Here is a 23,972-nt window from a genome sequence, read left to right as displayed (position 1 = left end):
ATTGAAATTACCCACTTAATTGAGAAAGATTTCCTAGACACTGACAAGATAGCTTTCGTGGAAGATATATGCTTATCTCTGTAGGCACCTGAATAAGTTGTGAGTTTAAATCAGTAACATATAAAGGGAAATTTTCTAGAAATCATAAATAACCTTGGTTTTAGATGAATTGATGTGACTTCTATCTTTCCACAGAGAAGTGATCACTAAGCAGGGCTATATGTCTGTTCGATCCTACTTGTTCACAATTAAACCGTGGCAAATGATCACAAGATATTAATTCTATTCTACCCTGGATACTGTCTGCAGATGGAGAAATGGGAAAAGACAGAAGAGACAGAGTCCTGAGCTCAGGCAACACTGAGGCAATAACATCGGACAACCTCTCACTCGTTAACATAAGCAAGCCGAGGTGTAAAGAAGATATGTTTTCCTCCATTTTGGCTCAAGAGTTATTTCTGGTATAAATATATATATATATATTTTGCAACAGAAAAGAGCCTATAAACATGTTTCTTCAAATGGGCCATCATTTAAAAAAAAGATAGAAAGGGAAAAAATACTGCTAACCATTGGGGTAAGAGAAGAAATGAGAGGGGAAGACCAAGAAGCAGTGGGCGAGTCATGGTGACAGGGAGCCTGAGGTCAGCAGGCATAAAGTGACCAACAAGTTTTACCAAGAACACTCCACAGACATCACACGATGGTCACTCAACACAGAGGAAAATATCTGAATGCATCCATGAGAATAAGGTACCCATTTCAGTGGTAGAACAGAAAACGGTATTTACCCTACAGACATTCATAAGGAATAAACACTGAGGAAGATGACGAACCTTTTTTGTAGATAAGTAGACTCCATGTCCAGCACCCAGCATGGAGCCCAATGTGGGGCTTGAACTCAAGACCCTGAGATCAAGAGCAGAAAGCAAGAGTCTGAGGCTTCATCCAGTGAGCCCCCCAGACACCCTGATGATGATCTTTTAATACAGAAAATGAAAGTAATGATGACAACTTAGCCAAAGGAACACAGTTCTTTCTAACGGACAATCAAGTGACAATTCCAGGAGTTAAGCTCATACTCTTCTGATAGGAAAATTTTGAATCTCTTTAGATAAACGTAATTCAGAATATTTATAAACTGTATTATCCTCTCATTTAAAGGTAACCTAAGGTTTTGGGGGTGCCTGGGTGGCTCAGTCAGTGAAGTGTCTCCCTTCAGCTCAGGTCATGATCCCAGGGTCCTGGGATCCAGCCCCACTTTGAGCTCCCTGCTCAGCGGGGAGCTTGCTTCTCCCTCTCCCTCTCCCTCTGCCCCTCTTCCCTGGTATACTCTCTCTCTCTCTCTGGTAACAAAATATTTCAATAAATAAATGTCAGTGAAGTATCTTTTTTTTCGTTTTATTTTTTCATTTTATTTATTTATTTTTTAATGATAAATTTATTTTTTATTGGTGTTCAATTTGCCAACATACAGAATAACACCCAGTGCTCATCCCGTCAAGTGCCCCCCTCAGTGCCCGTCACCCAGTCACCCCCCCCCGCCCTCCTCCCCTTCCACCACCCCTAATTCGTTTCCCAGAGCTAGGAGTCTTTATGTTCTGTCCCCCTTTCTGATATTTCCCACACATTTCTTCTCCCTTCCCCTCTATTCCCTTTCACTATTATTTATATTCCCTGAAATGATGAGACCATATAATGTTTGTCCTTCTCCGATTGACTAACTTCACTCAGCATAAGACCCTCCAGTTCCATCCACGTCAAAGCAGATGGTGGGTATTTGTCGTTTCTAATGGCTGAGGAATATCCCATTGTATACACAGACCACATCTTCTTTATCCATTCATCTTTCGATGGACACCGAGGCTCCTTCCACAGTTTGGCTATTGTGGACATTGTTGCTAGAAACATCGGGGTGCAGGCGTCCCGGAGTTTCATTGCATCCGTAAATTTGGGGAAAATCCCCGACAGTCAGTGAAGTTTCTAATCAACCCAAATTACTGTTAGCAAAGTTGCAAAGACAACTGCATGTGCACATTGGTATGCTTTTTCTCTGGGAATGTTTAGGTTTGGGATACTTTCATGTTTTCAGAAAGAGTTATGTTTCCATCTAAACCAAAAAGCAAGGAACAATGATGCTTTCATAAAATTTTAACATTGCAATACAAGCATTTCTGAAAAAGGAGAAAAAGGAAAGGAGACAAGCAAGACCCCGAAACCTTATAGGGTATCACGTCTTGTCGTCTGGGCCGAACGGTTTACAGTAAACCAGAACCAAGTAGCAGAGCTGCCAGTACTTCTATTGCACAGGGGTCTAGGTAATACCTGGTATGGACAAAAATGGGGGGGGGGGGCAAGATTTTACTTATCAATAAGATCAAAGATACTATGACAAGGAAGATGATGAATCACAAATCCCAAGTGTCCGGTAAAAAGGAGATAGAGCCAGCATCCACGAAAAGAGCTCGGGGATCTGAAACAGGCCTAGGGAAAACCCATTCACCTGAACAAAAGCTCTGACCAATCCTGGGCTCGCCCTGGGGCCTAAAGACTCCCTATGTCAACCACCACACACTCTCTGAGTTTTACAACCTGACTCGATGCCTCCCAAATTGCTTCACTAAGGAAATACTAAGGTTTTTATCGAGGTATTCATTAATTAACAACTTGAAAGAAACAGGTACATTTCCCATGTTATGAAATTATTTAGGTCTTAGACGCTCTGACACGTGGATCCAATTTAAAATCTTCTAGTGGAAAAAGGGGTTGGGGCATAAAAGCCCCCCTGAGACGCTGTCAGGGCAGAGAACTTTGCTGGCCCCTGGACAACACAAACTCGGATTCCCAGTGAGCCTTTTCCCCTCCTGCTATTTACAGTCACTCAGAGCCCAGCTGACCTCCACACAGGGAACTAGGAATGCCATCTCCTTCTATGAGAATATGCACCTGACTCCCACGCGAGAAAAACTTAGCAGGGCTGTTTCAGCGGTGGTCATTGTGCAGAGGCTCATTTTCTCGATTCCTATGAGCAAACTCAGTCATGAAGATACTTTGGCTTACTATATTACAAACAGAATTACTCCTTGAAAATAAGAAAGACTTTAGAATGAACTTGCAAATTAATCGGAGTCTATTATTTTGGAATGTGAATTGAATGTGTTATGTTTAGTTCTTTATATTTAAGTGTACAAGACTTCAGAAATACAGGAGTGTTCTTAGTACCTTTTAAGTAAGTTCATACAAATTTAGGGACAAAAAAAAACCAAAAACATGTTCTTCCGCGAGCCGTCATTTCAGGTATTCTTGAAGTCAAACATATATATTTGAAATGATCTGACTTTGTGCTTAATGACAGTCATGCAGACAAAATTTACCGGTTCATCAAACTATAGTGCAAGTATATGAATTTATTTGTAATAAATTATCATTTTTGCATATATCAGTCAAAGCACAAGGCCTAAACACTTGCAACCAAAATGAATTATTAATTTAATTGTCACAAAACATGAGAGACACCTAAGTCTGGGAAATGAACAAGGGGTAGTGGAAGGGGAGGTGGGTGGGGGGTTGGGGTGACTGGGTGACGGGCACTGAGGGGGGCACTTGGTGGGATGAGCACTGGGTGTTATGCTATATGTTGGCAAATTGAACTCCAAGAAAAAAATTTAATTGTCACAGCCTATTTGGCGAAGTTCTATTACTATTTGCTATAATATGCAATGCATAAGGGGGAGAATCAAATTGAAAACCTAAAAAAGTAAGCCGATTATTTTGTCCTGGAGAAATTAAAATACAGCAAGCTGACAAAATCAGAGCCAAGGCATTCATGTTTTAAATAGGTAAAAACAAAACAAACAAACAAACAAACAAAAACAATGTTTACCTTAACTTAAAGAACAGTTGTGCCCAAAGGGAAGGTTCAACCTGCTGATAAAGAGTTCTTTTGTTTCCAGAAACCATGAAAAGGCCTCAATTCCCTCTCCAAGGTAGGAAGGAGGGTGGAATGGGAGCTCTTTGGCACTGGCTTTGCTACTTGACTGTGACTCTCCCCAGCTAAGCAGGTCTACTGGGAGAGGACACTGCTGTGGGGCTCCGGGCCTTCTGACTTGGTATTTTTGTGCAGAGAGAGGGAGCACCCCAGAAACAGGTGTCCTAAACCAGAAGGCTTCTGAAACACAGAGGTCTTTGGAATAACAATTCAATGGAAGATGCTCAGTTGAGAGGAACTCAACAGCCTGGACTACATGGGGGTCAGGACCCAGAAGACGGTGTATTTTCCCTCTTGAGGTTCCTTTCTTGATTTAGAAGCAAAACCGGATTAATGCCAGGGAAAAGGCTTAGCACCTCTCAAAGGGTAGAAAGACATGCCATGTTTCTCTTGCCTCAGTGTGGCCTCCCTCTACGTGTCAAGGGAGGAAATGAGCGGACACCAGCAAGTGTCCCTGGAGGATACGGAAAAGGTCATGGGAACCAAACAGTACATGTGGGCTCTTCCCCCTCCTGTCATAATACACAAGAGGTGTCTACTGTATTTAAGTCCTTGGAGGATAAAAATATGTATCAGGTAATGAATTTTTCATTGTACGAAATGATGTGAAAACTTATTTAACGTTTTTAAATTCCTAAATAAAAAGCAAAATGATACATTTGAGTTCAAAACATATACTAGTTACACAGGAGGGGAAGGATTTTCTTTTCAGTAATCATCTGATCTGTTTTCATTCAAAATTTATTTGGGGAACAAAATATACGAAGTACCTATATGTGAAGATTCTCAAGGGGAGATAATTAGTACAAGAAAGGACAATGGGATTAGAGTCAGAAAAGTAACAATTCTAACATTGAGTAATAAAAACAACAACACTGAGTAAGTTACTACACATTCCTCAATCTCAGTCCTTTGATCTAAAAACCTGGAATAATGCTGCGCTGCTAATAACAACTCAGAGTGATTACTGAGATCATGCATGTGGAAGCAACAAAAACACGGCATTACAAATGTTTTACTTCCACTTCCTTATAGACTCATGAAACAAAACTTTGACAAGTTCCAAATTAGAATTTAAGTGATGAAGAATTTGTAGAATTTGAAGAATAATGCGTTCAGGATATGTTAAATACACAGAGTTTGGCTCAAATTAAATATAATGCTGCAAAGAGAAGTACCAGACATCAAAATACAAGGAGTAGGCATACATTACGCTCAGTACTTTGACAAATAGTCACGTCCAAACTAACGTGCTAAAGAAAATACTAGGCCTGCAATAGAAGAGTCAAGCTAAACTGCTTGTAAACACAGAAAATATTGGTAAGAGCATTTTACATTTTTTAAAAAGGCAGTGGAACATTTGTAAATAAGGAAGAGGTCCTTGGAGGTCCTAAGCTGCAGACTTGTACAACAAACTGCATCATTACTGACAACTTAAAAAAGTACTAAAAACCTAAATTTCCAGGAGTGTCTACAGAGTTTCAGATGCCATCCCAGTGGATCCGGGGGTAAATATCCTCTGTCTTTGAAAGAAAGAGAGAGGGATTTTCACTAGCTCTGGGTTGTACATTTTGCAGATTCAAAAAGTTTAGAAGTAGCCATACTCACCTGAGAGCTGACACTGCTCTATCTCTGCTCAGCTAATGGAATTCAGTCCATGTGGTGAAGCTGCTTATGATACGGTAGCAGGAGAGGAAAGAAAAAAGCCTGGCAGTTGAGGACATAATCACTGTGGTGTTATTTCTCATGACACGGCAACCATAGTTTTATTTGGGGGAAGACACAAGATGTATTTCTTTTTTAGTGTCAGCAATGTTTAATTCTACACTGAGAATCTGAAAATACTGTTTAAAAACTCAAAATAAGAATACAGGAAGAAATAGACGAAGTTTACTTTTTCATCATTATTTTAACTCAAACACATGCGCAGAGGTCAATCCCCTCCGAATAAACTTTTCTACTGTTTCAACTTTATTTCACAATTTCACAAATTCAAAGTCCTTCAAATTGTTGCAAATATTTTTAGATCAGAATTTTCAGAATTCAAAGGACATTAAATGTTTGTGGCAGAGTGGTATGAAATGTCCTATTCAAGGACGGAGCACCACAAACGCAAAACATGATGAACCGGGCAGCTCCGGGGGCTCAGTGGTTTAGCGCCACCTGCAGCCCAGGGCCTGATCCTGGAGACCCGGGATGGAGTCCCGCGTGCTTTTCCCTCTGCCTGGGTCTCCGCCTCTCTCTCTCTGGGTCTATCATGAATAAATGAATAAAATAAAAAAACATGATGATCTGATTTGATAAACATTCTAGATGTCACATCATTAAACGAGGCCTAAAATGCAAATATAATTGTTTTTGTTACATTTTTAAAATGAGCGAAAATTCTGTGACTATCATAAATAAATAAAATTCAAAAAAAAGCTATTTAAAAAATGAGCGAAAATTACCTTTCTTTTGGGGTGCCAACTGCATGATTGCCTAGTACAGGTGTAAGTGCTGATTCATTACAAAGGCAACGCTAAAGAAAGAAATAAGCAGTCATAGAACTAAAACATGACTCTCTGCTAAAAACCTGTGCATGAAGTATTTAAAAACAGGCATTTACATGTGGCTTTGACACGAAAATGCACATTGCAGGGGTGCTCCTGGTGAACAAGAAGCTTGTCTATAGATCCAAGGCCCTGTCACACCTAAAAAAGAATGTAGTAGTGACAGCAGTCGCTTCAGCCCGCTCAAGGCCGGACTTCCCTACAGTCCTCTAGTTTCCTGTAATCAAAAAAACCCCACAGCCCAGGGGAGGAGCGGCGGTTAAAGCCCAAAGTGGCCAAGCAGCAGCGCGCGCCCCAGGCTCCCCGGGCCCCGCCGCCCCGCCCAGGCCAGGCCCCCGCGGCCGCGCCTCCGGGCTCCAACGGCCTCAACGGAAGGCGGCGCGGGGGGCAGAGGCGCATCAGTCTGGGGGGGACCCGGGCGGGGGGCGTTGGGGAAGCCGCGGCCTGGACCGGGACCCACAGCGGCGGCTCCACCTGGGGCAGGGCTCTGACCCGCACTCGGCCTGCGGTAAGCAGCGCCCCACTGCGCGATGGGGGGCTGAGGGCGGCCCCGGGAGGGACCCGGAGCGGGGAGGGCGGGACCTGAGGCCGGCGGGGTCGCGGGGGGGGGCAGGGGCCCGGGATGCTGGGGGGTCGGGAGGGACCCGGAGCGGGGAGGGCGGGACCTGAGGCCGGCGGGGTCGCGGGGGTCGGGCAGGGGCCCGGGATGCTGGGGGGTCGGGAGGGACCCGGAGCGGGGAGGGCGGGACCTGAGGCCGGCGGGGTCGCGGGGGTCGGGCAGGGGCCCGGGATGCTGGGGGGTCGGGAGGGAGCCCGAGCGGGGAGGGCGGGACCTGAGGCCGGCGGGGTCGCGGGGCGCGGGTAGGGGCCCGGGATGCTGGGGGGTCGAGAGGGACCCGGAGCGGGGAGGGCGGGACCTGAGGCCGGCGGGGTCGCGGGGGGCGGGCAGGGGCCCGGGATGCTGGGGGGTCGAGAGGGACCCCGAGCGGGGAGGGCGGGACCTGAGGCCGGCGGGGTCGCGGGGCGCGGGTAGGGGCCCGGGATGCTGGGGGGTCGAGAGGGACCCGGAGCGGGGAGGGCGGGACCTGAGGCCGGCGGGGTCGCGGGGGGGGGCAGGGGCCCGGGATGCTGGGGGGTCGGGAGGGAGCCCGAGCGGGGAGGGCGGGACCTGAGGCCGGCGGGGTCGCGGGGCGCGGGTAGGGGCCCGGGATGCTGGGGGGTCGGGAGGGAGCCCGAGCGGGGAGGGCGGGACCTGAGGCCGGCGGGGTCGCGGGGCGCGGGTAGGGGCCCGGGATGCTGGGGGGTCGAGAGGGACCCGGAGCGGGGAGGGCGGGACCTGAGGCCGGCGGGGTCGCGGGGGGCGGGCAGGGGCCCGGGATGCTGGGGGGTCGGGAGGGAGCCCGAGCGGGGAGGGCGGGACCTGAGGCCGGCGGGGTCGCGGGGCGCGGGTAGGGGCCCGGGATGCTGGGGGGTCGAGAGGGACCCGGAGCGGGGAGGGCGGGACCTGAGGCCGGCGGGGTCGCGGGGGGGGGGGCAGGGGCCCGGGATGCTGGGGGGTCGGGAGGGAGCCCGAGCGGGGAGGGCGGGACCTGAGGCCGGCGGGGTCGCGGGGGTCGGGCAGGGGCCCGGGATGCTGGGGGGTCGGGAGGGAGCCCGAGCGGGGAGGGCGGGACCTGAGGCCGGCGGGGTCGCGGGGGGCGGGCAGGGGCCCGGGATGCTGGGGGGTCGGGAGGGACCCCGAGCGGGGAGGGCGGGACCTGAGGCCGGCGGGGTCGCGGGGCGCGGGTAGGGGCCCGGGATGCTGGGGGGTCGAGAGGGACCCCGAGCGGGGAGGGCGGGACCTGAGGCCGGCGGGGTCGCGGGGCGCGGGTAGGGGCCCGGGATGCTGGGGGGTCGAGAGGGACCCCGAGCGGGGAGGGCGGGACCTGAGGCCGGCGGGGGGCGGGCAGGGGCCCGGGATGCTGGGGGGTCGGGAGGGACCCCGAGCGGGGAGGCCGGGACCTGAGGCCGGCGGGGTCGCGGGGGGCGGGCAGGGGCCCGGGATGCTGGGGGTCGGGCGGCACCTGGAGCGGGGAGGGCGGGACCTGAGGCCGGCGGGGGTCGCGGGGGCGCGGCGCGGCGGGGAAGGCCCCGGGTCGCCCCTGGGCTGCATGGGGACTTGGCCAAGCCTGGCTCCCCGCTCGCCCCCCCGCTGCTCCGTGCCCCGCTGTCCAGGTCCCGAGGTACCGCCCTAAGGAACGTGCTAAGGCCCCTGTTTTTACCCGAACCCTCATGGACTCTCTGATTGTGGCCACAAAATTAAAATTCTTTCCATTTTCTAAATTTCTGCAAGTTTAGCAGACAATGGCGAGAATTTTTATAAGACATACGAATTGTAGATTTAAAAAGCTGTGAGTATAACCTGGATTATTTATAGGATAAATTATAATTTGCGTAATTTCATCTGAATAAGTTCTAAGGAATTAACTTACATAACTTAAAAGACACTTGCTTTAATATTTGTAATATGGAATATGATGGGTTTGAGCTTGTACCTTGTGAAAGATTTAAGAATTAAGCATAAACTCTTATCACTTGAGTATTGTTATTTTCAAAGTGCATTGATCAGCGACTGAACCACAAAACATATAGGTTAAAATAAGTGGTTTTATTCTCCGTAGGTAACCTATCTACACATCATAGTTGATAATGTTTTCTTATTAGCATGGTGTTAGACAAGATAATGATTTGAGGGTCCTTGTAGCTTGAAGAACAGGTAATCTGGTCTGTGTATTCTTACTGTCTATAGTGTAAGGAAGAATTATATTTATTTTTAAGTTATCACTGGTATTAAAATATGTATTTTTTGGACAAACAAATCAAAATAGAATTTAATTTTTTTAAATAATAAATTTATTTTTTATTGGTGCTCAATTTGCCAACATACAGAATACCACCCAGTGCTCATCCCGTCAAGTGCCCCCGTCAGTGCCCGCCACACAGTCACCCCCCCCCCCCCTCCTCCCCTTCCACCACCCCTAGTTCATTTCCCAGAGTCAGGAGTCTCCCATGTTCCGTCTCCCTTTCTTTTTTTTTTTTTTAAGATTTTATTTATTTATTCATGATAGTCACAGAGAGAGAGAGAGAGAGGCAGAGACACAGGCAGAGGGAGAAGCAGGCTCCATGCAGGGAGCCCGACGTGGGATTAGATCCCGGGTCTCCAGGATCCCGCCCCGGGCCAAAGGCAGGCGCTAAACCGCTGCGCCACCCAGGGATCCCTCCGTCTCCCTTTCTAACATTTCCTACCCACGTCTTCTCCCTTCCCCTCTATTCCCTTTTCACTATTATTTATATTTCCCAAAGGAATGAGACCATACAATGTTTCTCCTTCTCCGATTGACTTACTTCACTCAGCATCATGCCCTCCAGGTATTTGTCATTTCTAATGGCTGAGGAATATTCCATTGTATCCATAGACCACAGCTTCTTTATCCATCGTCTTTCGATGGACACCGAGGCCCCTTCCACAGTGTGGCTATTGTGGACATTGCTGCTAGAAACATCGGGGTGCAGGTGTCCCGGCGTTTCGCTGCATGTGTATCTTCGGGGTAAATCCCCAGCAGTGCAATTGCTGGGTCGTAGGGCAGGTCTCAAAATAGAATTTTAAGCCTTCCGGTGGAATTTATGTAACATATTCAAATAAAATAAAATCACAGGTTCTGGGGAGTGTTTTTCATCCCTCTAAACCTCAGTCCCCTAACTCTGTTCCTTCACTTCTGGCTTCTGGTTCTGGAACATATAAAGCTAGCATAATTGGTAGGATGGAGAAAAGAGACAAATACTCTTTTTGTGAATCAGAGGTGGTTCATAAGAAGTATGTCGTCTTTACAACTGGTTATGGGCAGTGACTATTGAAACGGTTTATAGTAATCTCAATCTTAGTTAAAAATTACAAGAGAAAAAGTCTCAACACTGAAATGGCTCTCAAAGCCTTCTCATCTCTTGCATATACAGAGACTAAGAGACTTGTGCACACAGAAATGTCATCTCATAAATTTTCTCAAGTGATATTTTTGCTTCTCATTTTAATCATAAACAACCATTCCCTTTCCTACTACTGATTAGTTATAAAATACTATACTTACACCATGTAGCTCAAATGCTATTATAACTTCTTATCGCCTCCACGATAAATCCAAAATTAATAGCATAGATATCAAGTCCTTGCTGACAAGGACTGTGAGGAATACCAATAAATTGCAACCTTATTTCCTACATAAATTCTTAAAAAAATGGAAAATTGAAAAGATGTTAGTGGCAGCAGGCTAAAGTAGTACTTTTCTTAAAGATAAAGATTAAATTGTAAGACACAGGTTACTCAGTATGAGAACCAAATGGTTAACTGATTGAGAGAATCAAGCAGACCTACCAAATGTGACGTGGGATATTTGGGAAGAGCATATCCCGTATCTATTCAAAATAAATACATAAGGAAATAAATATGTAAATTAATAAGTAAATCTTTTTTTAAGCCTTAGAACACACACAGATCATGTCTTGTGTTTCTTGTCACTCTAAGAAGTCCTGATTTTCACAGGAAATTGCCATGTTACACATATTTTCAAATTAATGATCAGTTATTATTTCAGTGAAGGTTTAAGTGGTGAAGAGCTTCAAAGCATTATATACTAGGCTTTATGGGGAAACTTGGTATAGGTTTTGGTATTCTCCTAAAGCATTTTCCCAAAGTTCAGAAACTAGTGGGCCAGATGAACACATAAACAACACCAAACGATAACACAAAACCTTTGGGATGACACTAAATAAGAGAAATACTGTTATAGGTGAATGATGTGCTATGATGGTAGGAGGGAAGAAAAGTTAATTTTCTATCCAGCAACTGATTCTAGTTAAAGGAAAACTTAATAAATAAATCAGAATTAAGAAAATGCTTGTTTCTGTATTAATCTTGATAAACCTAACATGAAAGATAATGTACACTGTACAGTAACATTATAAAATTACTGAACTATCTCCAGAAATATTCTGATATTTGAGCCTTTAGTACTCATTCCATGAAGACTCTTCCTTCTCACATAATGCAGTACTCCTAGTCTTCATTAAATATGGCTAATGCAATAAGTATTAGGCTCTGAAAATTTCTTCAGAATTACATTTTTGTTAAGAAAAGATTTAAGGATCTTAGCAAAAATAGGTGTTTTTTTTCTTGACATTTATAAGAGAATTGGATAGGATCATAAAAGTCTGTTTGGGTTAGTATAGAGAATCTAGTCAGTACTGTTTTACAAAACTCTTTGCTGTGATGGATATGTTGTAAAATTCTCACTGTCCAATGCAGTGGCCATTAGCCCCATGTGAATCTTGAGTCCTGGAAGTGTGGCTGTTGCAACTGAGGAACTAAATTTTTATTTTATTTCAATGAATTTAAATTAAAACAACCACATCTGGCTAGTGGCTGCCGTATTGTATAACCAGCTCTAGAATGAATATATGAAAATTGGTTGGGGCACTCTTGGTTAATTGATGGGGTAAGGAAACCAGAGCTGACAAACCAAGGTAACCGGTGGAGCCTCTGCTAGTCCCTGAAGCCCATGCATTCCTCATTTTCCTCTTCAGTGCATACAACTAATGTGGCAGGTCTGCCGCTTGATCCTAAAGGAGCAGGTGATCCTGACCATAAAAGTATGATAAATGATGCATCTAAGAGGTGGCAAAGTGTAGCCACCTCCTCCTTCAGGAGAGCTACCTCTAATGAATTTCATCGTTTCCTTTCCAAGGTGTGCATGTCTAGTAGGAGACAATCACTAATTGCCTGCTGACTAGATCGTCAAACAAAGTGAGTAAGCTATACAATTGGAAAGGAGTAGATAAATAGAAAAGATTGCGAATGTGGAATGTATAGTATTTGAGATTTTCATTGCATTTGTTTTGAACTTATAGATCAAGTTGGGAATAATTGGTATTTTACCAGTATTGAGTCTATGAATCCATAAAAATAGAATATTTCCTATTCTTTTACATCCAATTTGTCTCATCCAAGTTTTATAATTTTCCACATATAGGTTTCATACACATTGGTTTTTAGTTTTGTTACATTGTGGTCTGAAAACATACTTGTATGTTTTTTATTATCTTAATTTTTTTATGCTGTGATCTGTGGTGTCTCTGAATATGGTATCTTGTGGAGTCCGCCGAGTGAGCTTGCAAAGGCTGTGTATTTTTCTCTCATTAGGAGTATTCGCCACCTACTGTCAATGTCGGTTAGATCAAGTTGATTCATAGGGTTCTATATTCTACCAATTTCAGGTTCAGCTCATCTATATCCTTACTGATTTTCAGCCTGCTAGGTCAACCAGTTCTTGAAAGAGAGGTGTTGATATTTCTAATCATACATACAGTTTAAACTAATCTAAGTATACTTTGAAATGATGCTATACCACTTCACATAGAGTACAGGTATCTTTTAATAGAGTATTACCAATTCGTCCATCGTAAGCCTTAGGAAAATTCTTTCATTCATTTCACTTGGCTATATGCTATATCAGCTAGTAACATCATTATTATTGTTTTAGATAAACAGGTATTGGTCAACTGATTTATTTTTATTTTTTAAAAGATTTTTTGATTTATTTTAATAGAGAGCAGTAGGAGAGAGAATGTACTCAATGTGCTCATAGCTGATTTAACATAGCCAGGGAAAGAAATAGCAAACTTGAACATAGGGTAGCAATAATTACCCAAACGGAAGCGCAAGGATACAAAAGTATAAATCACATTCCTACCATCAATGCCTGACAGACCCAGTTGCTCTCCATCTGTGCACTGCTACATATTGTCATCCATTCTGATTTGGTCCTAAAGATGATATGTAGTAATATCTCATTATAGCCTTTTTTGAAGGATAACAATATTTTATTTAATAGTTTTCTATACATTTATATCTTGTAAATATTTAGACATAGGAGATAGTACCTACCCTTCCCATCTTGATCTCCATCAGACAAATGTTTGGAGGCGAGCCTGTGCTGAGGCATTGTAGGGCAGTAACAGGGAAACAGTTACTTTCAATCCCCGACACCATTCTAGAGTGGACTTTACAGAAACACACCATGGGCTGCCTGGGTGCCTCAGGTCATCATCTCATGGGGTGTGATATGAAGCCAGGGTCGGGCTCCACGCTCAGCACGGAGTCTGCTTGAGGAGTCCCTTCCACTGCCCCCCTCCCCACTGCCTGCTAACGTTCTCTCTCTCACACACACAAATAAATCTTTTTTAAAAAAGAAATAAACTCTGTTAACACAGCAGGAATTCCTTCTCTAGGTTGACAGTATAGATGCTGACCTATGTATTTCCATGTGTCAGTTAATCATGCTCCCATTTCTAATCTATTTTTTATCTCAGAAGTTTCTAAGGATGTCCCATCTATTTCTCTTGGTCCTTACTCATAACAACAGATCTTTTCTTGTAGAAAAATATCAAATACTGATATGCATTTTTTGTCCAGTACACTTTATTTCTTTATGTAAATCCAAGGTTTTGACATGTTATCTTGCTCCTTTAAAAGAACTTTCAAAATGCCTTATAGTACAGTCTGCAAACAATAAATTTTTCTTAATTTTTAAGAAAATGCTTATTTCATTAATTGAACAGTTTCATCTGATGTAGAATTCTACACAGGTAGTTTTTTTTCTTTTTCATACTTTCATAGTTTGACTGCTCTCTCTTCTCTTTGCATAGATTCTGATGAGCAGCTGGCTCTAATTATTGTCATTCCTTTGTAGGTAAGGTTCCTCCCCTCTGGCTGCCTTAAAGGTTTCTATTTGTCTTTTGTTTTCTGCACTTTCAATATGAATTGCCTAGGTGTGTGCTTTTGATATTTATCCCACTTGTGTTTTCTGAGCTCCTGGGATCTGTGATTTGAGGAAATAAATCATTGTGTCTTCAAATATTTCATCTGCTCATTTCCCATTCTTCTCCTTCTGTTATCCCAATTACTTAAATGTCGTACTTTTTACTTTGTCCCAGTCTTGGGTGTTGTGTTTTGTTTGCCTGTTATTGCCCTACAATGCCTCAGCACAGGCTCGCCTCCAAACATTTGTCAGATGGAGATCAAGATAGGAAGGGTAGGTACTATCCCCTATGTTTAAATAGTTACAAGGTATAAATGTTTAGAAAACTATTAAATAAAATATTGTTATCCTTCAAAAAAGGCTATAATGAGATATTACTACATATCATCTTTAGGACCAAATCAGAATGGATGACAATATCTAGCAGTGCACAGATTGAGAGCAACTGGGTCTGTCAGGCATTGATGATAGGAATGTGATTTAGAGGAAAATTTGCAATCTCTTATGAATTTAAAAATATACTTCCCATACCATCCAGCAATTACTTTCCTAGGTATTTACTCAGGAGAAATGACTACTGATATATTCAATAGTATGGATGATGATAATAAACAGTGTGCACCCCGTATACTTGTTATGCAGATTAAATGACTTAATATATGTAACAAATTTAGAACAGTGCATAACACATGAACACAATTTAAGTACTAGTTGTTTGCTTTTTTTATTGTTTTTATTGGACATTAGCACAAGTTTTCATTGGAAACTTTCTAGTAGTACTTATAAGAATGAATAACATGGAAGGAAATGGAAACTTTTGGTGGGCAGAGCAGAACCAGAGAATGTATATTATAAGATGTAAGAAGCACTAGAGTAAGAATGTTTTTCTCTCTTGTTCACTGATATAGGCCAAGTATCCCAAATAGAGTCTGGCATAGAGAAGTCAATAGATGCTTGTGGAATTGAATCAGCATGGACATGAAGGTACAATTCCCGCATGTCCAACACTTATGAAAATTAAACATTCCATTACATGTGAACATCTACAGCACAACATGTAATGCACATGGGAATAGAATTTGAAATTGTTTCGTGAACTACTGTCCCAAACTTGAAAAATGAAATCTGCATGAAGTAGATAATTTGCAGGTAGGAAAAAAGGCTACAAAGGGCCTTGGTGATAAGTCAAAGGCATCTGATAGGACTAAAAGAAGATGGCAATAATTTACATTAGCTGAGGAAAAAAATGGGAGGAAATGGAAAAACTCTAAGGAAACAAGTTTTTGTTGATCAGGGAATTCCTTACTTCTTCTCTATGAGGAACGTATCACACTGAACCTTGCACAGTTAAACTTGACAAAATTTGGTTTCATCTTCCTCCCTTCCTTTTTGCTAGTCTATATGGTTAAGAGATGACCAATATGAATGGAAGTTCACAAAATGATTATCATGAAAATTAAACTTTTAATTCTGCCTTGGACGTCCATATACAGCTTGCTTTAAAGTCTTAGGAACACCTTTTTACATGAGCAGAATGGCTTTACATAATGGCCCCAGATGCTTCATTACAAAAGAGATAATGTACCTTCTTCAACACCTCAAGCTGAGCATCCCTGACTGCTCTTCAGTGAGTGAGCCAATTATGTCAGTTAGTTGGCAAGGGACTAGAGCAAGTTGCTACTATCATGTGATTCTGTTTACTTTCCTGTGATACTTCCTATGAAAAGGAACTTTACAGCATTGTTCTATCTTTTCTATTCTCCCATTAGTCTGTTTTTCCTGAGACACATATTCTTACTCTTTAGGTCATCATGAACTATTGGTGAGACCATGGCTGATTTGCAAGATTGACTTGCACACTGAACTCAACTTGATTTTGTAAACAGCTAATGCAAAGAGAGATACTCTGGGTCTAAGCAATTCTCTATTCAAAACTCTTGTGCAGGGATCCCTGGGTGGCGCAGCGGTTTGGCGCCTGCCTTTGGCTCAGGGCGCGGTCCTGGAGACCCGGGATCGAATCCCACATCGGGCTCCCGGTGCATGGAGCCTGCTTCTCCCTCTGCCTGTGTCTCTGCCTCTCTCTCTCTCTCACTGTGTGCCTATCATAAATAAATAAAAGTTAAAAAAAATTCAAAACTCTTGTGCATTCAGGCAAAACTGAATTCCCAATCTTGATATGTTGTGAGTCTATAATTTTAGAAGAGATGCAGGGGTGTGGGTCTTGATGAATGCAAGTTAATATGGCCACGCATATTACCTGTCCAGAGTCAGTCTTTTCACCCAACTGATCTCTCATTGGAGAGTGCATGAAATAGGACAGTACATTGGAAAAACGGGGCCAGAGTGAAGAAACGGAGCTGAAGGAAACAATGTCTATGAGTGAAATGTGAAATCTCTAAAAACTGAAATGCTTTTGCTATGCTGTAATGGAAGATGAACTAAAATTTTATCAATAAGCAATCTTAAAGGCCACTTCTAAAAGAACACTCCTCTTATATTAGTTCAGTGATACAGAAGAGTAAATATAAAATAACTGTGAAAATATAAGAATATAATGATAGACATTAAATTAGTTGTCCCTTCCCAGTAGCATGAATAAAGAGCTATCAACCATAAATTTCTATGGAATTACCTATTGGATGACAAAACCCCTAATATAAAGAGATTTTAGATCCGTTTCCTAAACTGACTACTAGTAATTATTCCTATAGAAAAACAGATTTATTCCTAAACATTGGCAGTGAACTATGTCAGAGTAAACTACTTTTTTCTTCAGGTTAAAATTAATTTAAAAAAATACCTCAAAAGTTTCATAGTTATCTGGAAAATCAAATTTAAGTGCATAATCTCAATATCAATAAATTTAACCTATTGTGATAGGTTTATGTAGTACACAATTTAAATTAGCAATGCATACTTCATGAAAATTAAACTGTTTCATATGTAGTTATAAAAAGGTGAAGATGAAATCATCAAATACGAAAGAAAATACTAGTATCAATAAAGATATTTTATTTTTATTTTTTAAAGATATTTTAGGGGATCCCTGGGTGGCGCAGTGGTTTGGCGCCTGCCTTTGGCCCAGGGCGCGATCCTGGAGACCCGGGATCGAATCCCATGTCAGGCTCCCGGTGCATGGAGCCTGCTTCTCCCTCCTCCTGTGTCTCTGCCTCTTTCTCTCTCTCTATGTCTATCATGAATAAATAAATAAATCTTTAAAAAAAAAAGATATTTTAAATATTCCACAAAAAGTCTATATATTGGCATGTCTACGTGTGTGTTTATATAATTTTTTGCATAAGCAAAAGCATACATCTGTGTATATATGTACATACATATACTTATTATATAAACAGGTAGAATGTTAAGGATTTTAAGAGGAAACTGTAAAGAAGAAGAAAGAGAGCATTGTTTATCCTCAGACTCGAGAGACTGTTATTTTACATAGGTTCACACTAATTTAATCTGTAGCTCGTCTAGGTGAGTAAGTATCCACAATATGCCTTTAACCTTATGATGTAACCAAAAGTCCCTTTAAAAAACAAAACAAATAAAAACAAGGCTTAGATAATAAAAGCCAGGGTCTACTTGACAATATTTCATGTAGTTCTGATGAATTTTAAGAAAGATTATGTTCATTTAGACAGGTACCTTGCTAAAAGTTGAGCATCTTGATTTCTATGACATTTAAATATTAGAATTATCATGTATATTTGGCACAGACGGTAAATGTTTACTAAGTGAGTATTAACTTAGGTCTTGGGTATTTTAAATGGTTGAGTTTCTGAGTTGATAAGCAGGACAACTGAGTTAATAACTTGTCCTTATTAAAAAGGACAAAGGTGTGTGTGTGTGTGTGTATATATATATATATATATATATATATATATATATAATGGATTTCTGAAATTTTAATGACATATTTACACTATTCAGCTAACATTCCATTTATTTTTTGACTATTAATATGAAATCTTCCTTTATTAAAGCACATTATTAATATCCTGGTTGCTTTTATTATTGCCCAAAGGTAGTAGAAAATAAAAATTCAGTTAAGTTAATGTTATGGAATAAAATTTATAATAACTATGAATAGGGATCCCTGGGTGGCGCAGCGGTTTGGCGCCTGCCTTTGGCCCAGGGCGCGATCATGGAGACCCGGGATTGAATCTCACGTTGGGCTCCCAGTGCATGGAGCCTGCTTCTCCCTCTGCCTGTGTCTCTGCCTCTCTCTCTCTCTCTCACTGTGTGCCTATCATAAATAAATAAAAGTTTTAAAAAATTTTAAAAAAAATTTATGATAAGTATGAATAAATACAAACTAAAGTTAGTTTGTTGTAAGTTGTTATTGTTAAATAACAAAGTTATTTATAATAACTATGAATAAATACAAAGATTAACATACCTTTTTTCAGGAAATGTGACAATGTTATGATCACAATGCACATCTACCACTTGAACCTAATCCGTATTTTTGACCTAAGAAATCCTATCCATTAACTTTTCCTTTTTCTTGATATTATACCATTAAGAATAATCAGTAGGAGAGTCAACCCCATGTACAGCACTGTGAGGTGAATACCAAAATGAAGTAGTATCTGTATAACAGCCAATCAACCAACAATGTCAACGAACAACCATTTTTGACAGCAAGAAGAAATGCATGCTATGATTTATTTATTGACAGTGGTTTCCAGAATGTACTATATCCACCTCAAGGATGCATAAGTTACATTACTGGGGTAGAATAAGAGAGTATTAGAATTATTTTATTAATCTTTTAGTTTTCTACTTTTGGTTTCCTGTAATACCTTTATTAATCATGAACAGAGAATCATAATATATTACAGATATATCATCATATATTTTTTAACTGGTTGAAGAATATGACACCAAAAAATGTTGAAGACTTTTAGGAAAGCATGTTAGGGAGTTTAACTGAAAAGTAAAATTGAATATAGAGAAAATGTTGGGTTAAGTGCTTAATAGAGTGGTTTAACTATCAGCTTTATCATGTAAGTGGGGTATCTGCTATGGTTCTCACTTATATTTCTAAAAATTTGTATCAGCAGGAAACAGATGTACACTTCAGGAGGTAGCCAAGGAAAATATAATACGAGAACTACTTATACAGGAGTCAATAGAGTTTAGATAAAACAAGGAATGGTTGGTTGTACACTGGGCTAGTAATCAGCGGTTAAGTCATCACTACTCCTAGACCTTAAATGGAAAGGGAGAAGGCAATTATATGAGCTCATAAAAAATACCTTTTTGCAGAGGGTCACCTGACAGAGACTGTGGCCTTTGGTTTGGGGACAGATGATGTCTACTCTCCAAGGAAGAACCAAGGGAGTAGATATCTTGACTTTACTTTTTGCCACCCTCCAAACTCTTCCTGGTTCCTCCCCTTGGCCGGATCCAATCTGAAGCCAGAGAAGGACGTGCACAGATGTAGTCCATACAGGACAGCCTCCTTGGGCATAGTTTGAGAAAGAAAGTGGAGTGTGGATATGCAAGAAAAAATTGAAAATTTCCTGCTGCATTCCACTCCTCTTAATTCTTGGCATCTTTTCTTTTCCAGATGAAAAAAAGGTGTCTCTAATACAAGGGATACATGAATCCCATCACCTACCATAACCTTATGACTTGATGTCAGTTTAGTCATATTCCCACATAAAATCTATAATGTTGGCAAACCTCAGTATGCCAGCTTTATGTAAAATAATCTAGGGGGAAGGGATCCCTGGGTGGCGCAGCGGTTTAGCGCCTGCCTTTGGCCCAGGGCGCGATCATGGAGACCCGGGATCGAATCCCACTTCGGGCTCCCTGTGCATGGAGCCTGCTTCTCCCTCTGCCTGTGTCTCTGCCTCTCTCTCTCTCTCCGTGACTACCATAAATAAATAAAAAAATTAAATAATAAAAAAAAGATAATCTAGGGGGAAAAGTGAGAGAAGAAATTCTCAACATAAAATATAGCTGCCATAGTCCCATAACTTGTGTAACCTCTCATATGACCTTAAATGGCAATTATATATTCTTCTAGCTACATCCACTCAATGTGTATTCCAAGCTCTGTCAGTGACTGGGCTATAGTATTCTTTATCTGGCAATATGATCTTGTGGTATAAGCCTTTGATTGCTTCTGCCTTGATTGGATTGCTTCATTATTCTGTTACCTGACCTTTTATAGAAGTGAGGCAATCCAGAGAAACCTCTAGGTTCTAGAAATGGTTCTTGCTTCCATTGTGCGGCAGCAACCTGATTTCCTATTGTTAAATAACATCAATCACCTCAACCATGGTTGTAGTCCCTTTCTCTGCCAGTAAGTTTAAGAGCTCGAGGAGTGTACAATGGCCCGAGGGCATACTTACTTTCCAATTTAACAGAGATTGTGTTGTCTAGGGGAAGCATTTCTTCTGTGTAAACTAGGGCACTTCTACCTATTTGCTGAAAGAAGCTACTCTCACTACCTTCCTCAGTTTCTGGATTTGTGCATTTTGACAGCAGGAGAGATGGCATGTGTTGGATAATGGTGTAAGGTCTGTAACATCTGGTGGGAGGCCATCCCAAATCCACAAGATTTTGTCTCTCGAAAGATGCTACAGCAGTCTTTAGCAGATTATTCCATTCTATCAGATCTGCTACTTGTAGATGTTGAGACCAGTGGATTTTGGGGTGAGCTCATGGACACATTTCTTTTGTTGCAAACTACTTCCCTTTGTCTGAGGTAAGATTATGTCAGATCCAAAGAAAATAAGGATTTTGTAAGCCTACATACGGGTCATGATGCTGACAGAATTGTGACCAAAGAAGGAAGATTCCATATATGTCTCTTCCTGCAAGAAAACATATTTTCCCATAGTGATAAAAGGAGTCAAGTAGAAACAATGTCATACCAGTTAGACAGAATGAATGAATGGCTTTGTGTTGTCTTCTGCCGTCAGCACACTGGTTGGCCATAACTGTATCAACTGTAAAGAGGATTTTTGGTGTGTGTGTGAAGAGAATTTCATGTTGTCAAACCTGGCCCCCTGTGTTATCCTGGCCTACTAGTAACTTTGCCATTGAGAAAACACTTGGATTAATGAAAATGAAGACTAATAGCTATAGAATAGGTAATTTTGTGCGTCTGATTATTGAGGTCCCTCTGCAGCGTCAGCCTTCTCTGGAAGATTAAATGGGACATGAATATCCATAGTTTATGCTCTTTCGAAGGGGACCACTCCTATACTTCATCAGAACTTCTTGTCATCAACTTTTCAATTGGGTTCTTTTAAGTCCCTTACCAGTGGCCCAACTTGTCAGCTGCTGCTCGAGGATTAGTGTAGATCACGACCTCAAGCTCTCTCTCCCTTTATGCTGGTTGGGGCATAGGGGGTGGGTAAAATGGGTATATTTTCACAAACTTGGTGAATCACAGGTGTGATGACAGATCAAATGCTGGGAGTTTATCATTTTGTATCTTAGGAACAATTTATATTAAGTATTAGGCTATGTAAGGGGCTTCTTTAAAATGACCATTGTTATGGTGCCTGGGTGACTCAGCTGATTAAACATCTGGCTTCTGCTCAGGTCATGATCTCAGGGTCCTGGGATAGAGCCCTGTGCCAGGTCACACTCAGTGGGGAGTCTCCTTCTCCCTCTCCTCTCTCTCTCTGCCCCTCCCCCCATTCATGCTCTGTCTCTCAAATAAGTAAAATCCTAAAATAAAATAAATAAAATGACCATTTTTCTACTTGAAATGTGCCTTTACAGAGGGCTTCCCAAAGCAGCTGGCAGCCTAAATTGTTCCTTTTGATTCTGAATTTGTTTGTTTGTTTGTTTTTGGTTTTTTGGCAGTGTAGGCAGAGGTTGGAGGTGGGATTTCCTACTTAAAGCTCAAACTAAGGCTATTACTAGAGCTATTGCAAGATGAAGGTCTTTTAAATAGTTTTAATGAGGAAGCTCATTCTTAATGTAGAAGGAAGTAATTTCATATTTCAGCATTATTTATTACCTCAGCGAACACTTTAAACGCTGGGTCAATTGTTTCCAGGAAACATTTATGACTCTAGCATGTGCCAAACAACCTCTTACTGAACGTAAGAATAGCCCTAACTTAATAGATGTGTACCATGTTTTTGAAGGACGATTAATGAAAACAAAGTCAAACATTTTATACTAATATAGGAATTTGCTTTTTCCTAAAAAGAAACCAAGGACTTTGCTACTTGTCTTTGCTCAGCTACTAAATGTTTTCCTTATCTGTAAGCTGTACTGAAGCTCCTGGAAAGAACTTTCCAGCTGGGGAAAAAAAAAACCATAATTCTTTATGGGTGATCTACCTGTTTTTCATCTTATATACAGTAAGAAGCTTTCCTTCCTTCAGGAACTCCACCCTACACTGATCCTTCTTTTTTCATGCCACCAGCATCCTACTGACTTTACTTTGTACCTGTCACTGTCACAGCAAGTTGTGTCTCTCTTCACTGAAGCCACATTTCTGATTAATGTGGGCTGAAATCATCTTATGTGGCAAGGGACTGATTGAGAAAATACAGATAATTCTAAAGAAAGGATGTAAAAACTCTTCTAATCTAATGAATCACTACTAATCTTCACTGATGACAAGGGCATGTACATCATGGAACTTAATTTTTTATAGAAATGGGCTATTTTGGAACATTCTTCCATGATCTCTTTTTCTCATTTGATAATAATATGAACATCCTCCATATCATTAAATTCTTTTGTATAGGAAATTTTTAATTATTGTATGGTTTCATTAAATATAATATAGTTTATAGTATTTACTGCGTGTGCATACGCGTATATTCAGAGAGAGAGAGAATATATATTTATTTTCACCTACATCTACAGACACATAATACAACTTTAATCAGCTATGTTGGTAAAACTTTGGACATATTGTATTTATAGTTCCTGAGAATATATTTTTTTAAAAAAAAGAATTCTTGAGTTAAAGGCTATAAGCTGTGTTTCATCTTCTTGTATAGAGCATTATAGGAAGGTGTGATACGGGCACCCACTATAGTACTTATGTGCATTGACATATAACATTCATTCATTCATTCATTCATTCATTTTGTTTCTAAGTTAACTGGGGTATAATTGAAAAAAAAATCATTTAGATTGATGATGAACAACGTGGTATTTGGGTTTTTTGTTGTATTTTTTTTTTAAGATTTATTTATTCATTCATGAGAGACACACAGAGAGAGAGAGATGCAGAGACCCAGTCAGAGGGAGAAGCAGGCTCCTCCAGGAGCCCAATACAGGATTCGATCTTGGGATCCCGGGGTCATAACCTGAGTCGAAGGCAGCTGCCCACCCAGGCGTCCCTACCATGTGGTATTTTGATATATGTGTCTCCCATCCAAGTACTATAACCAGGCCCGAACCTGTTTAGTTTCCAAGATCAGATGAGATTGGGCATGTTCAGGGTGGTATGGCCTTAGACTTGATATATTTTGTATCAAGTGTGTATTTTGTAATGATTGTCACAGTGAACCAATTAACATATCACCTCACGTAGTTCTGCTTCTGTTTTGTTTTTTTCCCTTATGGTGAGAACATTGGATC

At 41.5% G+C, this 23,972-nt stretch overlaps 1 protein-coding gene and 1 long non-coding RNA gene across 49 annotated transcripts in view; one reads left to right on the top strand and one right to left on the bottom strand.

Annotated features, from left to right (window-relative positions):
• Positions 1-6,883, bottom strand: part of LOC144285071 (uncharacterized) — a 28,305-nt gene extending 21,422 nt beyond the window's left edge. The window contains exons 1-4 of one of the 2 annotated variants that reach the window (XR_013353530.1): positions 6,597-6,881; positions 6,439-6,509; positions 5,597-6,240; positions 1,591-5,511 (exon numbers count right to left, since the gene is read on the bottom strand). This is a non-coding gene — a long non-coding RNA (uncharacterized LOC144285071). Of the gene's footprint in view, positions 1-1,590; positions 5,512-5,596; positions 6,241-6,438; positions 6,510-6,596 lie in introns of those variants that run through there. The other variant, XR_013353529.1, reaches the window with a different exon arrangement.
• The window catches only part of LOC144285069 (aldo-keto reductase family 1 member D1), a 204,743-nt gene continuing 187,402 nt past the window's right edge, over positions 6,632-23,972 (top strand). For 6 of the 47 annotated variants that reach the window (XM_077850311.1, XM_077850313.1, XM_077850310.1 and 3 more), the window contains exons 1-4: positions 6,632-7,048; positions 12,318-12,376; positions 14,278-14,321; positions 15,299-15,374. The gene's annotated coding sequence lies outside the window, so the exon portion shown is untranslated. The remainder of the gene's footprint in view (positions 7,049-12,317; positions 12,377-14,277; positions 14,322-15,298; positions 15,375-23,972) is intronic. The other 41 variants (XR_013353511.1, XR_013353509.1, XR_013353508.1 and 38 more) reach the window with 29 other exon arrangements.

This window comes from Canis aureus, chromosome 15, assembly GCF_053574225.1.
Source record: "Canis aureus isolate CA01 chromosome 15, VMU_Caureus_v.1.0, whole genome shotgun sequence".
Taxonomy (NCBI): Eukaryota; Metazoa; Chordata; class Mammalia; order Carnivora; family Canidae; genus Canis; species Canis aureus.
Note: the sequence above shows the minus strand (reverse complement) of the source record. Positions and strands in the feature narration are given on the sequence as shown.